Here is a 14,763-nt window from a genome sequence, read left to right as displayed (position 1 = left end):
GTTTTCCCACTTAGGGGCTGAACAAATTTGATCTACGGTCGCCGGAAGAAAATAAATATGGAATACCGCCAGGTCGTTTCCACCGTGCTTTTAATCTATTTACTCTTTCCCCGCTCATTGTAAGCGAGAAGGATTGTGGAAAGCAAACATTTTATTTTATTACTAATTGCTCTGTTATTTTATGAGGCTGAATTAGTAAAATTCACTCAGTTTGGAGGAAAAAAAGAGGGGCTTAGTAAGAGATCACCTAATTAAGCAGAGGAAGGGGAAAGGGAAAGGGGAAAGGTGAAGAAAGGGAAAGGGAATAGGAAAGGAAAGGAGAAAAAAGAGGAAAAGGAAAGAGAAAAGGGGGATGGGGAAAAAGGAAAGGGTAAAGAGGAGAAGTGAAAGAGAAAAACAGTGTGAGCAGGATGCAAAGATCACAGAAAATACACTGCCTGCAATCAGGAAATCAAAACCAATTACTGTTAATAAAAGAAAGCAGAGCAGCTGCAGGCAGGCACTGCCTGCAGAGGGCTGTGAGGGGCAGGATCCAACCGGGCACCGCTGGAAAAAAGGGATGAGGCAAGATTTTTTAAAAGTCATGAAAGATGATCACAAGCTGAGGATTTGCAAATATGAGTGGAGCAGGAAGTGTTTACTGAGGCCACTGGGAAGGCCACAAAAGCCAGCACAGCTGGCTGGGACCTCAACAGGGCTGGGGGGCTCTAGCACCCCAAAATATCTGGGGGACCCTGACACCCCAACATAACTGAGAGGCTCTGGCACCCCGAAGCTGGGGGCATCTCCCTTGGCTCAGCACTGCCCTGATACATCCCTTCTCCTCGAGCATGGGTGCTTCCCAGGCACCAACCCCAAATCCCTGGTGCCCCAGGGCTCCAGTCCAGCACAGCCACCCCTCTCCACAGCCCAGAGGCTGAGGACAGGCCGTTCAACGGGCTGGGCACGTTATTAAGCACATGATTAATTTTGGCACCAGCCCCAGCTGCCTGACAGCTCCTTCTCCAGGGCTGGGAGAGCGAGCGCGAGAGGTGCTGCCTCTGCTGATGCAGCGGTTGGTGGGATGAAAAATCCTGCAATGCAGCACTGCTTCTTAATGAGCCATTTGTCTTTGAGTCTTCTTCACTCATTACCATGCCGGGAGAGGGATGGGAGTTGCCCCACATCCCCATCTGAGCAATTACTCCTGGAGCAGAGCGAGGAAATACGGCCACGACGACGCGCCCAGCTGCCAGGGATCCCGGCACGGCCGCCAGCGCTGGGACTTCCCGCCACAACACCACTGACTCAGGCTGCTGCCACCACAGGGGAACAGGAGCCCCCTCCCTGCACAGCACACACAGCCCAGAACCACCCACCCTGGCCCCAGACCTGATTCTCTGGAGGCAAGAGCTGCGCTGGGTGTGCAAAGGAGCTGGAGCATCCTGGAGCTGCCAAGGCAAAGCCAGCGGGGAAAGGAGTCTGGCATTCTATCCCTGTAAAGCCCAAACCACATCTTCAAAAGCCCTTTAAGATGGGGAACACCTGGGATCTCAGGAAGCTGGCTGAGAAGGGAAGAGGTGGCACAGGGAATGGGCCATGGGCTGGCAGGGGTGAGAAGCCAGCAGCCCCATGGCGCAGGCACCTCCAGCCCCTCGGCCTCGCAGCAATGTTCCTCCTGCCCGCAGGAGCCAGGACATGGCACTCGGGGCATCGACAGCCAGAGGTGGTATCCCACACCCAGAGCATCAGGAGTGCAGCCAGCTGAGTTGGGAGACCCCCGTGGAGGGACCCCCAGGCCACGCAGAGCTCCAGGGACCCCAGCCCACGCCAGCACAGGGGTTGTGGGCACTGAGGCACACACATGAGCGCCCATCAGCGGCGATGCCCACGGACAGCTCCCCTGCCATGGACACACTCAACATCTGCCTGCTCTGCCTGGGGCCAGCAGCAGCCAGCACACTCCTCCTCCAGGGCTTGCTGGGAGAGGGGGACATGCAGGTGACACCGAGGAGAGACCACAGCCTGCTGTTCACCTGCAGTGAAGGGAAGGGACAAGCAGGGACAAGCCCTGTGCTGTGCTCGCCCTGGGGGCTGTGCCCACACTCCCATGGGCACTCCAGCCACCAGCGGTGCCCCAGGTGGGCAGTGGGATCCAGCAGCGCCCCAGGTGGGCAGTGGGCTCCAGCAGCTCCCAGGAGTTAAATCTGCCTGTGCCAGAGGCACTGGAGGCCATGGCAGCCCCCTCAGACCCTGTGGCTGTGCCAGGAGCTCCAGCTGGCAGCGGTGCTGGGTGAACCCCATTCCCCATCTCCCCCATCTTTCCCTCCACCCATATGGAGCCACCAGCCAGGCCACACTGCCGAGGCTTAAGGAGCCACTTACTCCCCAGCCACACCATGTAATGGCTTAAGCCAGGGATCACTCCAAAGCCTCTTTGGTGAGCTCGGGGCAGCACAGCCTTAGCACTGAGCGTGGCAGCAGTGACAGCTCTGCCCATCTCCTGCCCATTTCCTCCAAGCCCCTGGGCAGGCTGCCCCTTCCATCCCCAGCTTCTCTCCCACTGAGCTCCCAGCAGGCTGGCACTGCCATCCCTGCTCTGCTCCTGCCAGGTGCTTGGTTGAGCCTGCCAGGGCTCTCACCTGTCACCAGCTTTGCTCTTCGTCCTCTTTTCCCCGGCACGAGGCACTCTCTGCTCCAACCCCAAATAACACCAATCCCAACCGGTTCTCTTCAAGGCACCTCCCCCTGCCAGGGGCCCGCAGGGGCCGGAGTTTCCAGGAACAGCGAGGAAGCAGAGCCCTGGTCCCTGTGCCGGCGGGGATGCTCCAGGCCATCACGTCCCATTCCCAGGCTGCATCCCCTGGGGCCAGGGCTGGGATGAGCACAGCCAGCCCGAGGCATGGCACAGCCCAGCTTGCCAGGAGAGGACCCAAACTGCTGCTTTAATGGATGGGCTTAATTTGCAAAGCTGATGAAAACCTAAATATTTAAATACGTAATTCTGCACAATGCTCTTAGCGCGGGGACAGAGCACGGGGAGGGGGGGCACGGCTGGTGAGTGAGGACACAGTAGGCATGGGGGATGCTCTGGTGGGACCACCTGGATCACCTGAGCCAAGAGCACCTCCATCACAATTTGGGGACCATGCATCCCTTGTCCCCAAAGCCAGCAGAACCTGCAGAATGAGTGCCATGGGGAGCTCTGCTGTTGGCACTGGAGACCTGCTCCACCACCCAGAAGCATCCCAGAGAAAAATGTGGGGAAAAGGGAGAGCGGTCCAAGCCAGAGAGCTGTGAAGGGCAGCAGGACAAGCCCCCATGGAGATTACACCACTGATATTCCTGCTACAACAGCTTAGAGATAAAAGAGATTTGCTGGATTTACCAGCAATACAAATTGAATATTTAATTTTAGCTGCAGGGGAGGAGCGGGGGCTCATCCCAGGGGTGCACGGAGGTGTGCAGGTGGTGGGCCTGGAGAGATGTTTCCAGCTTCTGGGGGAAAACTGGTGTCAGAGCCATCCCCACGAGCCAGAGGGGCTGGGCATTGTCATGGCAGTGGCACTGGGCACCCTCTGCCCAACCTGCCCCTAATCCCACCAGGCACTCACGGCTGCCAATGGCAAGGCACAGCCTCTGCCAGCACGTGGAGCTCCTGCAGGATCATCCTTGGATGAACCATGCGTGTGAGCCCAGCACCAGCTCTGGGGGTGCTCAGGAGGGGCCCTGACCCCACACGCTGCCCCTGGGCCAGCTCTGAGCCAATGCGTGGCTGCCTCGCTGTGCTCCCCTCTGCCCTGACCAGGGTGTACCCAAAGAGGCTCTGCCTGGCTGAGGATGTCCCTCGATGAGGCCATTTGCCACCCAGGGCATGGACTTTGCAGGGAATGGGGCTGGAGGCAGCAGAGAGGGAGACAGATCTGAGTATCCTGTGGGATGGGGCAGAGAAACCCCCAAGGGGACCCAGCCCCCCTCCACAAAGCCAGAGCAGAGGCAGAGGACAGGCAGCAACAGCCCCCTGCCAGCTGTGAGAACGGGGCTGCTGGCTGTCCCCAAGGCCAGCACAGGGTCCCCAGGGTGCCACCAAGCCAGGTGCCCATCCTGGCTCACCACTCCATGGCCCGTGTGCCGTGCTGGCGCGGGTGCCAGCGCGGGGCGGGCTGGGGGAGGACGGCACAAGATGAATGAGGGAGTCGGGAGGCTAATGGCATTGTCTGGAAAGTAGGTCGTGTGCTGAGCAAAAAGATATTTATATCAAAGCTCGTTCCCCCGCAGAAGCTCCCGAGCCGGGTACAGGCAGCACCACGAGCCCATGGCCGCTGCTCTGCACCCCCGTGACACCCGTGTGGCACCTCATGGCACTCCACACCCCCACGGCACCCCCTGCCCAGCTCCATGCCCAGCTCTGCCACCCCGAGCCCCCTCCAGCCCCGGGGCTGCCCTGCTCGGGGGTGGCAATGCCAGAGGTGAAGTCATCCCGATGGAATGGGAGCCACGGCAGCTTTGCCTTTTCCTGACCTGGCTGCGGGCACTGGGCACTGAATGGCATGGAGTAATTTTTATTTTAATGCAACCTTTGCCAAGGTGTGATGCTGCCCGGGATGCTCCTCAGATGGGCACAGTCAGCCCAGGATGGCCACAGAGGGACCTGCCCAGCCCAGCCTCAGGCCAGCTGCACCACCCAGGCCTCTCCCAGCACCCAGCTCTGCCCATGCTCCTCACATCCTACACCACCCCCAACCTGAGCCTGGGCCAAGTCTCAGCCTTCTTGCAAAGCTCAGCCACCTCCTTTCCTGCTGGCAGGAGACCTGTGCCCCAAGATCCCTCCCTAACACCTCCAGCCTTTCCAGAAAAGCCAAGAAATCATCCCAGAGAGCCCAGATGGAGTCAAATGGTTTTCTCCCTCTGGCCATGCTGCCCCAGCTGTGGACATGACCCAGCAGCAGCCACGGGGCCATCCAGCCCCGCTCTCCTGCCCATCCCCATCCCACACCTGGCAGCCTGCGATCCAGCACGGGAGCAGGTTCATTTCCCATAATAGCTGTGTCGGCTGAATTTACAGCCTCGCTCCAAGTTATTAATAATAATGGCCTCACTCTTAAGTAGGGCTTTTCATCTGCCTCAGAGCCCTTTCCAGAGGACGTCTGCAGCATTATCACCATTTTATTCTCGTTTCAGTGGGCACAAGAGTGAGATGGAGAAGGGGAAGCTGATCTGTGGTGTGGAGTGCACGGTCCCATGGGGAGCCCGGCCACGAAACCCCCAGGGAAGCTGGAATGCCAAGGGCCTGTCGGGATGCAGCCCTGAGGATCCTGCCAGCCGTGCCGTGGTGATTTACACCAGCAGCGAGCCCGGGCCCTGCCGCACGGATAAATCCACTTCAGGCAGCAATAAACCAGCGTCACCACATCGGTAATCCGCAGCGCTGCCACCGCCGTGAGGAATCCAGGGGCAACGCACATGTGCCGATAAATCCTGGACTTGTCTCAGCAGGGAGATCCCTGGGGTGGAAATCCCTGCTGGAGCCATGGCCGGAGGGGTGGGTGCAACCAAACTCTCACGGAAGATACCAGCAAGGGAGACCCTGGGGATGGATCCAGCACATGGGACTGGCAGTGGCCACGTGGGACCGGGGACATCCCCGAAACGCCCCCCTCGTGTCCCCCCGTGATGCCCACCCACCCCGGGCGGCTCTGGTGTCTCCCTGCCGTGCACCACAGCGGGGCTCGATGGGCAGATTTATTCCCCTGTAAGAGAGCTTTGATCTGAAGTTATTTTTTGTTTACTAGCAACAAGGTATTGTAAATACATCTTTGCCGATAATTATAGAGTCTGGGCGCACACCTTAATCTCCATAAAATATCAGATGCTACAATTTGCCTGATTTAATGAGATTGGAGGCTGATAAGCCGCTGAGCTAAGCTGTAAACTTGGGGGGGAGGAGGGAAATGATTGCAAATGTGCTAAACCGCCTTCGTCCTCCTCCTCCTCCTGCTGCTGCCACGTGCCCAGCCCGGGAGCATGTGCCCAGCCCCGTAGCCCCCTGCCCAGCTCCCGGGGTGTGCCCGGGCTGCGCCGCAGCAGCTTCACGCAGGGATGGGCATTTAGGGCAAACGGAGCTTTTTATACAATTTACCTCATTAAAACTCCAAGAGCTGAGCACCGGGCTGTGGCCAGGGGCTGTGCCTCGGCACACTCTGTTCTCCCTGGTCCCCGTGCCTTGCCAGGGGGGAGCCAGCACAGCCCCAGTGCCAGGCTGGGTCCATGTGCCAGCCGAGGTGGGAGGACAGGGTCCCCAAGGGGCACGGCTGGGCTGCACAGACAGGTCAGGATGGATGTGTGTCCATGTGTGTCCTTGTGTGTCCATGTGTGTCCAGGTGTGTCCAGCCATGCACAGCCCTACCTGGCGCCACCAGCCATGCCAAGGGCAAGCTGGGCTGAGAGGTCTGTGCCACCCAAGGCCACCCTCCTGCACATGTACAGCCATGCCCTCGCCATGTCCCTCCACCCACACGGGGGTTTGTGCAGACCCAGTACCCGGGGTGGGGATCCCCTCCTGCAGGGATGGGGGGGCCCTGCCTGGAAAGCAGGAGGCTCCTCCTGGTAACGAGCAGCCCCGTTTCCACAGCAACCTTAAAGGCCCACAGGTGCTGCCTCACCAGCGGACTGGCTCTGGCATTTCTGGGAGACACTCAGCCTGTGCCCCTGCCCAGCACCTTGGCCTCAAAGCCACCCCTTCCCCACAGCCCATCTCCCCCAGGTACCATCTGGGCTCACCCACAGCCCCCTCCCTGCACTGAGACCCCCAAAAGGTGCAGACTCCCTGCAGCAAGAGAGACGGGACCCCCCAAAATCCCCCTGTGCCCACCCCGACATCATGAGGAGCCAGTGCTGACCTACAAATGTCAGGCTGACAGGTTAATTACTTTCCCTCTTCCTCGGGCCGTTATCAGATGGAATCAGACGTCACCTGAGACTGTTAATTGGGCTAATTATTCCAGTTTCAGATTTTAAATAATTAGTTACTGTTGACTCCAGCCTGACTTCCGCGATTTTCTATAAAAAGGTCAAATGGTTCCTGGAGCCCAAAACCCGAGAGATGGGGTGGAGGGGCTGCAGCAGAGGCCAAGCACACCGAGACCCCTGAGCTGGCTGGGGACACTGGGGACAGCGTGGTTCCCACCAGTGCCTCGTGCTCATACTGGAGCTGGCAGGAGAGGGACATCATCTGCCTCAATGGCAACAGAGGGAAACCAGGAGAGGGAGGGGGGTGTGGAAGCACAAGGTGAAGGGTGGGCGGTGGGAGGCAGCCCCTTCCTCCCTCTCCCAGCATGGTGACAGCTGCCCCAGGCTGAGCTCCCTGCCCAGGCTGAGCCACAGGAACCCCCCCAGCAGAGCTCAGTCCCACTGGGCATCTCATCCCTCCTGGTCTGAGTGCCCAGGGCTGAAATCTCAGCCCAGGGGTTTCAGCAGCTGTGATTTCCCCACACGGTTTCCCTTTGGATGCTGGGCAGTGGGCACACGGGCAGCACCTGCCCTTCAAAGGGTGTGGTGGCCAAAGCTATACCTGGTGCCCACGGGCTCCCTGCAGGGACCACCTGTCACCTGCCCAGGCATTGCAGAGAGGGACACGCTGGGCAAAGGGACAAGCAGAACCAGCTCATCCCCAGGCTCATTCCCTCAGGAACACCACGCTTTCTCCCAGCCTCATCCCCGCTATTAATAGCCTTCACTAGCCTCCTCGGGAGCCATTTGCATATTTGATTGCAACTCCGGGGCGGGGCAGGGCCCTTCAATCAGCCGCTCCCGCAGTCTCATTTGCATGGGTTGACATTTTGTTCTGGGAGCAGTGACACCGGCACTGCGGTTGGGGACACGGTTCTGGGGGGCCGAGGTGAGCGCAGTGTCACCAACCACAGCGCTGCCCCGGGCACTTCACATCAGCCAAGCTCTCCCTGCCCGGGAGCGCCAAGCAGGGCCGGCAGCCCCTCCCTGACTGTCCCAAACCCGCCAGGGAGTGATGGAGCCTTGGTGGCCCATGTCCCCACATGCCCTGCCCTGCCCTGTCCCGCTCTCCAGCCCGACTCACAACAGCCCGTGCCTGTCCGACCTGCCCGGCGGGACGATCAGAAGGGCCCGTGGAGGGCAGGCTGTGCCCAGCCCGGCGGGCAGGGTGTGGGCAGACGGGCACAGCGCTGGGCTGACGGGCACACGGCTCCGCGTGGTTTCCGTCCCACCAGCCCTGTCTGGAGCTGCCGCACATCAAAGGTCAGGGGCAGGACGGGACGTCCCCAGGGAAGCCGGGGGACACCGAGCCTCGGGGGGCCCGTGGGCACCGCCTGCGGCAGCGAGGGTCGGGACCCGCCGCCGGTTCGTCCTGCGGTTCGGACTCGCAGCGTGGGGCCGGGGATCAGCACCGCGGACAGCGCCCGCCGCCGCCGCCACCATGGCCAGCGCCACCACCGCCACCAGCATGGCCACCACTGTCACTATGGCCACCCCTGCCACTGCCGTGGCACCGCCGCCACCATGGGCACCACTAGAAACTCCCACCACGATAAACTCCCACCACGAGCATCACTGCCACAGCCACTACAGCCACCACGGCCACCATTACCACCGCTGCCACCACGGCCACCGGTGTCACCAGAGTCCCCAACAACACGTGCCACTGGCGGCCGTCCTGCGGCCCCGCCAGCAGCCTCTGTAGCAGCCCCAGGCCAGGGATGTGCCAGACAGCGGCAGGAGGAGCTGGGCGGCTCCAGGGCCCCGGGCAGACAAGGCCGGGAGCTGTGTCCCAGGACGCCCTCGCTTCCCCCCGGCTCTTGGCATCGCTTGGCAGGAAAAAACAAGCCAAGTTGAGGCGTGGGATCAAGCCTCAGGATGACAGGGATCGGGAGAGGGCTCTGCTGCTTCCCTCCCTCCTGCCTCAGTTTCCCCTCGAAGAAAACACAGCAGAGATACAGGTTTGTGTCACGGAGAGGCAGGGTGATGGGAGAATCCACGGAGAGGTAGAGAGGGACCCAACTGCCACTGTGACTGTGCCAAGGAGCGAACTGAAGACAGGCAGGGCTCGAAGCACAGATGTCGGCACCGGCTGTGCCGCTCCCCGGCAGCGGGGCCGTCTGGCAGGCAGAGCTGGGGCTCCCCGGCTCCATCCACGGACCGACACACAGACACACAGACACACAGGGGACTCTGTGCCTCGCATACACAGAGGTGCAGCCCTGCCCTGCTCCCCACAGCCCCGGTGAACAGCCCCCACTCAGCACATCCCCTCCCCCAGTGCTCACGGCTCCCAGCCCCCAGCCCCAGCACACACCCCCCTGCAGCACACACAGCCCCCAGCCCAGCTCTGCAGGGAACAGAAGCAGAGACCTCGGGGTTGGGATCTCCCCATCCCGGTCGGGCGAGCTTCCTCGGGCTGTGCCGAGGCTCGTCTGAGCGAGGGCTGGCCGGGAGCCACAGGCTGCACACCGAGGCGAGAACGTGGCTGCTAGGGAGGAGGATTCGGCCACGAAGGGGTTAGGACTGTGGGCTGCCCGGGGGCTCCCGCTCTGCCCGGGCCGGGGGAGCTCGCTGGGCTGGCACAAAGCAGGGCTGTCCCAGGACTGGGGCTCTGCAGGGCACGGAGCCCCCTGCACGCAGCCAGGCCCTCTCCCCTCCCACCCGCCACCCCACTCACCCGCCGCCGCTGCTAAGCCATGAAGTTGCCGGCCTGGGCTCGGCAGGAGTCGGAGGATGGCCGCGGCACAGCGGCTGGATTTCCTCTGATCCCGCAAATTCCCTGCGGGCTGCCCATGCCGCGGCCAGGCCGCGCAGCGAGGCCGGAGGCGTCCCCGGGGTCACGGCCACCCACGGCAGCGCGGCGGCGGCGGCGGCCACGCTCCGGGTGCCGACACCGGCACCGGCACCTTGCTGCCGGCGAGAGGCGGTGGCGGAGCCGTCGCCCCCGCGCGCTGGGGACACACCCACGCGCGCTCCCCGGCGCGCTCGGCCACCCCCGCGCACCAACACGCACCCCCGGCAAGGGGCTGCCCACGCCGGCAGCGCCGCTCGCCCACGCACAGCCCCGCGCGGCCAGACGGACACACAGCCTGCAGGCCGACGGATGGACGGACACCCGGCACGGCCAGACGGACACACAGCCTGCAGGCCGACGGATGGACGGACACCCGGCACGGCCAGACGGACACACAGCCTGCAGGCCGACGGATGGACGGACACCCGGCGGCAGCTCTGCATCACTGCACCTGGACGGCTACACTGCCACGTGCACCTGGCTGCTCCCACTCACAGCATCCCACGTGCCCACCCCCAGACACTCCTGTGCACCCACAGGCACCTGAGTGCTGCCCTCGCCCCCACCAGCTCCCCACACACACCTGCTGCAGGGGAACCATGTAGTTCTCCCACCACGGGGCTGTCCCCAGTGTGCCCCTACCCAGAGAGGGCCCAGGGGAGCCTGAGGAAGATGGGTGTTATGACACAAAACATGAAACCTGAGGCCATCCCTCAGCTCAGCTGCACAGATGGCACCGACCTGGGGTGAATCAGCCACCATGGGGTCTCACCCCAACCCCATGTCTGGGGACACCAACCACAGCAGGGACAGCCACTTCCAAGGCATACAGTGTTTCCCCAGCACCAACCAGTTCACCATTCCCAAACAAGTGCCCCAGCACCACTGTACCATCACAGCATCTACATCCCTTTGGGAAGATGAGAGGTTCCTCAAGAACGGGAAATCAGCAGGTCCTGACACAACGGGACTCGATACCTTCAGCTTTTGTAGTCCTCTCACTCCAGCACAGCACCCCCACATGCCCACAGACAGGCTGTTCTCCCTCTTCCCTCTGCCCACCAAAAACTTCAGCTAATTCCCAGCCCAAACAGCTCCTGATCCTCCTGCAGGAGAGGGCCAGGCAGGCAGCAAGGCCCTGTCACCACCCGCTGCCCGGAGCTGCCAATTTAAGGCCAAGCAGACTCCTGGTGAAACACTGAGCTCTGGCAACCACGCCACAAACATCTGCTCTTCCAACGGCATCGTGATTCACAGGCTATTAATTGGGGCATGGCAGCACTGGGAACTGTTTGCATCCCCTGGCTTTGCTCAGAGCCACAACTCGCTGCTGACAAGGTCTGGGTGCTGGAGACAGAGCCAAACCTGGCACGGCACCGGCTGCAGTGGAGCCACACCAGGACGGTGCCCAGCTCCCACACTGGCTGCACGGGCACTCGGGAGCCAGGCAGAATGAACCCCAGGAAAGCAGCAGAGGTGGTGCCCAGTGCTTGGCAGAGCCACAGTGCCCGCTGGAGCTGGGGGCAGTGGGCAGGCTGCCTCTCTGATGGGGTGGTTGGAAGGTGCTGGGGGTGTTCCTCAAGTTGCTGCCTCTCTGATGGGGTGGTTGGCAGGTGCTGGGGGTGTTCCTCGTGTTCCTGTCACCAAACATCAACGTGTTTCCATAGGGTGTCCCAGCTGCCACTCACTCCCAGGGGTGCTGGCTTCAAGGGGAGCCACACAGCAGACCCTGCTTGGGCAGCACCAAACAAAGGCTGTGGGGAGCCTCCAAAAACAGCCAAGAGGAATCTGAATTCAGAAGCTGATTAGAAACCATGTCATGGCTTCTTCCTGCTCCAGCATTTGGGGAGGAGTGAGCTGGGGGGTGACATGGAAAATCTAATTAAGATTGAGGGCAGGTTGCAGAGGCACTGACACAGGCACTGCAGGAGCACAGCTGCTTGTGGGAGGGGGACACTGGGTCCTGCAGCACCCCTGGCCCTGGAGAAATGGGGAAGGTACAAATTAATTCTCCTTAATCCGATGGGCACTCGCTCCACTGCCACGTGCTGTGGCAGCTGACAGAGAGCAGCCTGGCCTCCCCACAGCTCAGCTTTTGGACCTGTGGTGGCCAGGTCCTCTCTGTCCCCTGCCAGTGACAGTGTACAGCTTTGGGGATGAGCTGTTGGGCAGGACAGGGTGAGCAGAAGGGGCTCAATCCTGCCTGGTTTGGAGGAGGTGAGTGTGGAGTGCTGAGCTGTCTGCCCTGTCCATGGCTTTCCAGGTAACCCCCTCATGCTGCTGCTCATAGAGAGACCAGTCATCACAGGACCATTGAAATGGCCACAATCTGAAGGCCACTTTATCAGAGCAGGGGATGCCAAAGCCCAGAGGCCAGCCTGAAGGGGCACTACCCAGGGTCTGCAGCACCAGGCACCGCTCTGCGCATCCCCCTCCCCTTGCCCTCCGCAGCCATGCCCTGTGCCACCTGCATCGCAGGGATGTCCTCCCCGCTGCCAGGAGCTGCCAGCCCACGGCCGGGGTGTCCCCCAGGGCACGTCCAGCCGCAGCCCCCGGCCCCCGCCCGCCCCGCGAGTCCCCCTCTGCTGGCACGGCTCGCCTGCTATTCTTAGCTCTCCAGCGCTGCGCTCTCCCGGCTATGGCACCGTATATTACTATTATTGCTGGCTGCCAACGTCTTGAAGCAAGCAGCCAGGATCGTGATGGGGCTTCCACACCCCTGGTGACCTGTCATTCGGTCCCTGCTGGGCTCTGGTCTTCAACAGGCTATTTCAGGAAATCCAATTTGATGGCCAGAAGGAGCACAAGCCACACATTCAGCCCCTGCGCTGGATCCAGGCTCCTCCTGTTTCTGCTCAGATCCAGATTTTAGCTTTGCCTGTGTTGGCAATAAGGGCCAAGAGTCACCTTTGGCTCCAGATCCAAATTTCTGGCTGGGTGGGATCCAGGGTTTCGGCTCAGCTTGCTGGAGAGATGCGAGCGTCTGCAAAACCTGGATCTGGAGCCCCAGCCCCCACCGCAGCAGCTCCACCTGGGCATGAGACCCCAACACGGGGCCTGATCCTGCCTTTGAGGGTGGGCAGAGCTGGGGAGACCCACACCAGCACAGCCACCAGCCACCCACACAGGCTCTGCATCCCACAGGTCCTGGCACTGCTCTGCCTCTGAGCTCCTGATGGGGAGGTGAAGGAAGGGCCCCCCAAACACCCCCAGCCTGGGCTTCCCAACACCCTCCACTTCTCCCGTGCCTTGCCCAAGCTGCTGGGAGTCAGGCACAGCAGAAGGACTGAGAGGGCTGGGGGCTGCTCCTCCATGCCCACGTGGCACAAGCCTTGGCACTCAGGAGGGAGATTTGGGCACCAAGCTCAGCATCATCTCATCCAGGCTTGGAGGGGGACACCACAGCTTTGTCACCCCGTTCCCCAGAGCAGGGATGCCTGGAGCTGGTGCTGGTGCCCTGGCTTAGTGGGGTAACAACAGCCAGGGCAGCCCCAAAGTTGGCTCACACCAACAGCTCCCCACGTCAGTGCTCCCACCACTGCCACAGCCAAAAGGGGCCCCTCCAGGCTCAGATGTTCCACGGTCACTTTGATGGCTATTTTTGCATTCCCAGCCCTGCCAGCACTGTAATAATGCTTGAAAGGGCTGACATGCTCCTTGCAGCCATGCCCATCTCCCAGTGGCCTTCCCCCTGTTCCATCCCTGCACAGACAGAGTCCTCAAGGGCTGGGAGCCATGGATGCATTCGGGGGAACAGTGGGAGCACGGGGGTGAGAAACTGAGAAAGACAAAAATTTACATCCATTTCCTAAAGGAGAATCTGCACTGCTGACCAGATCCTATTCCCTTTACACCAAGGAAGGCTGCCTGCTCCCAGCCTGGATTCCCACAGGGAAAACCAACACCCACCAGCCAGGCTCTGTCCCCCTTCCTGGCCAGGGGACAGGCAGGGATCATCTATGGACAGCACAGCCCTGGACCCCACCAGGGAGGTGACATGAGGGGCTGGATGTCACAGGATGGAGAGAGACCAGCGGTCCCAGCACCAACTTGCTCTGCAGGTTTGGCACAGGATGGAGAGACCAGACCGACTCCTCCAAGGAAACCCAACAGTCTGGAGGAAGGAAGGCAGCAGCAAGAGGGAGCGCCCAGACAGGGGCCCCCGAAGCTCTGCTTGCCTGCCAGGCTGGCTTGGACCATGGCTCCTGGATGCACGGTGATGGGCACAGCTCAGCTGGGTCCCCACGCCAGCCCCCGGCACCCGGCCGGACATGGTCCTCGCCACCCCCCCGGCAGGATGAGGAGGGGGAGCCCACTGGGTGGGGAGGGGTCCTGGGCCTGCCCCGAGCCCTCCGCAGCGGGAGAACGCAGGATGGCTGGCGTCGCCATCCAGGGGAGGCTGGAGGGGCTGCGGGCTGTGCCTCCCTCCCCAGTGCCTCGGGCAGCAGAGGATGGGGATGCCCGCTGGCACCCCCTCTCCCCACCCACCGGGGAATCCTGGCGGAGCCGAGCTCCATGGCACCGCTGAGATGCCCCCGGCCATGCCCCGGCTCCTTCCTCCTCCACCCGGTTCACCCCCGGAAACCCGCTCGGCGGGGCTCGATGGGTCCGCAGGTGACACGTCCCGTTCCCGCGGGGCCGGTTCCGCACGGCTCCGGTGCCTCGTTGGTGAGAGCCCCCCTCCTCACTGAGCACCGCCGACCCCGGGGACCGCTTCCCCGCGCCCCCCCGCCGGGCACCGCGGACCTCGGGGACCGGCCCCCGCTCTGCGCTGGGCACCGCGGTACCCCCGGCACCGGGGCCGCCCCCGCCGCTCTTACCCCTCTCCCGCCTCCTACATCCTCCGGCGGCTCCCGGGCGGTTCCCCGACGGCCCGGCGCGGCCGCCCCCGGCCCGGCTGCTCCCGGCCCGGCTCGGTTGGGCTCGGCTGGTCCCGGCTCGGCCCGGGCCGGCGCCCCGCGCGTGGGAGCGCGGCGGGC

The sequence above is a fragment of the Pyrgilauda ruficollis genome, unplaced genomic scaffold (genome assembly GCF_017590135.1).
Source record: "Pyrgilauda ruficollis isolate IOZ18807 unplaced genomic scaffold, ASM1759013v1 scaffold48, whole genome shotgun sequence".
In the NCBI taxonomy this organism is placed as follows: domain Eukaryota; kingdom Metazoa; phylum Chordata; class Aves; order Passeriformes; family Passeridae; genus Pyrgilauda; species Pyrgilauda ruficollis.
Note: the sequence above shows the minus strand (reverse complement) of the source record.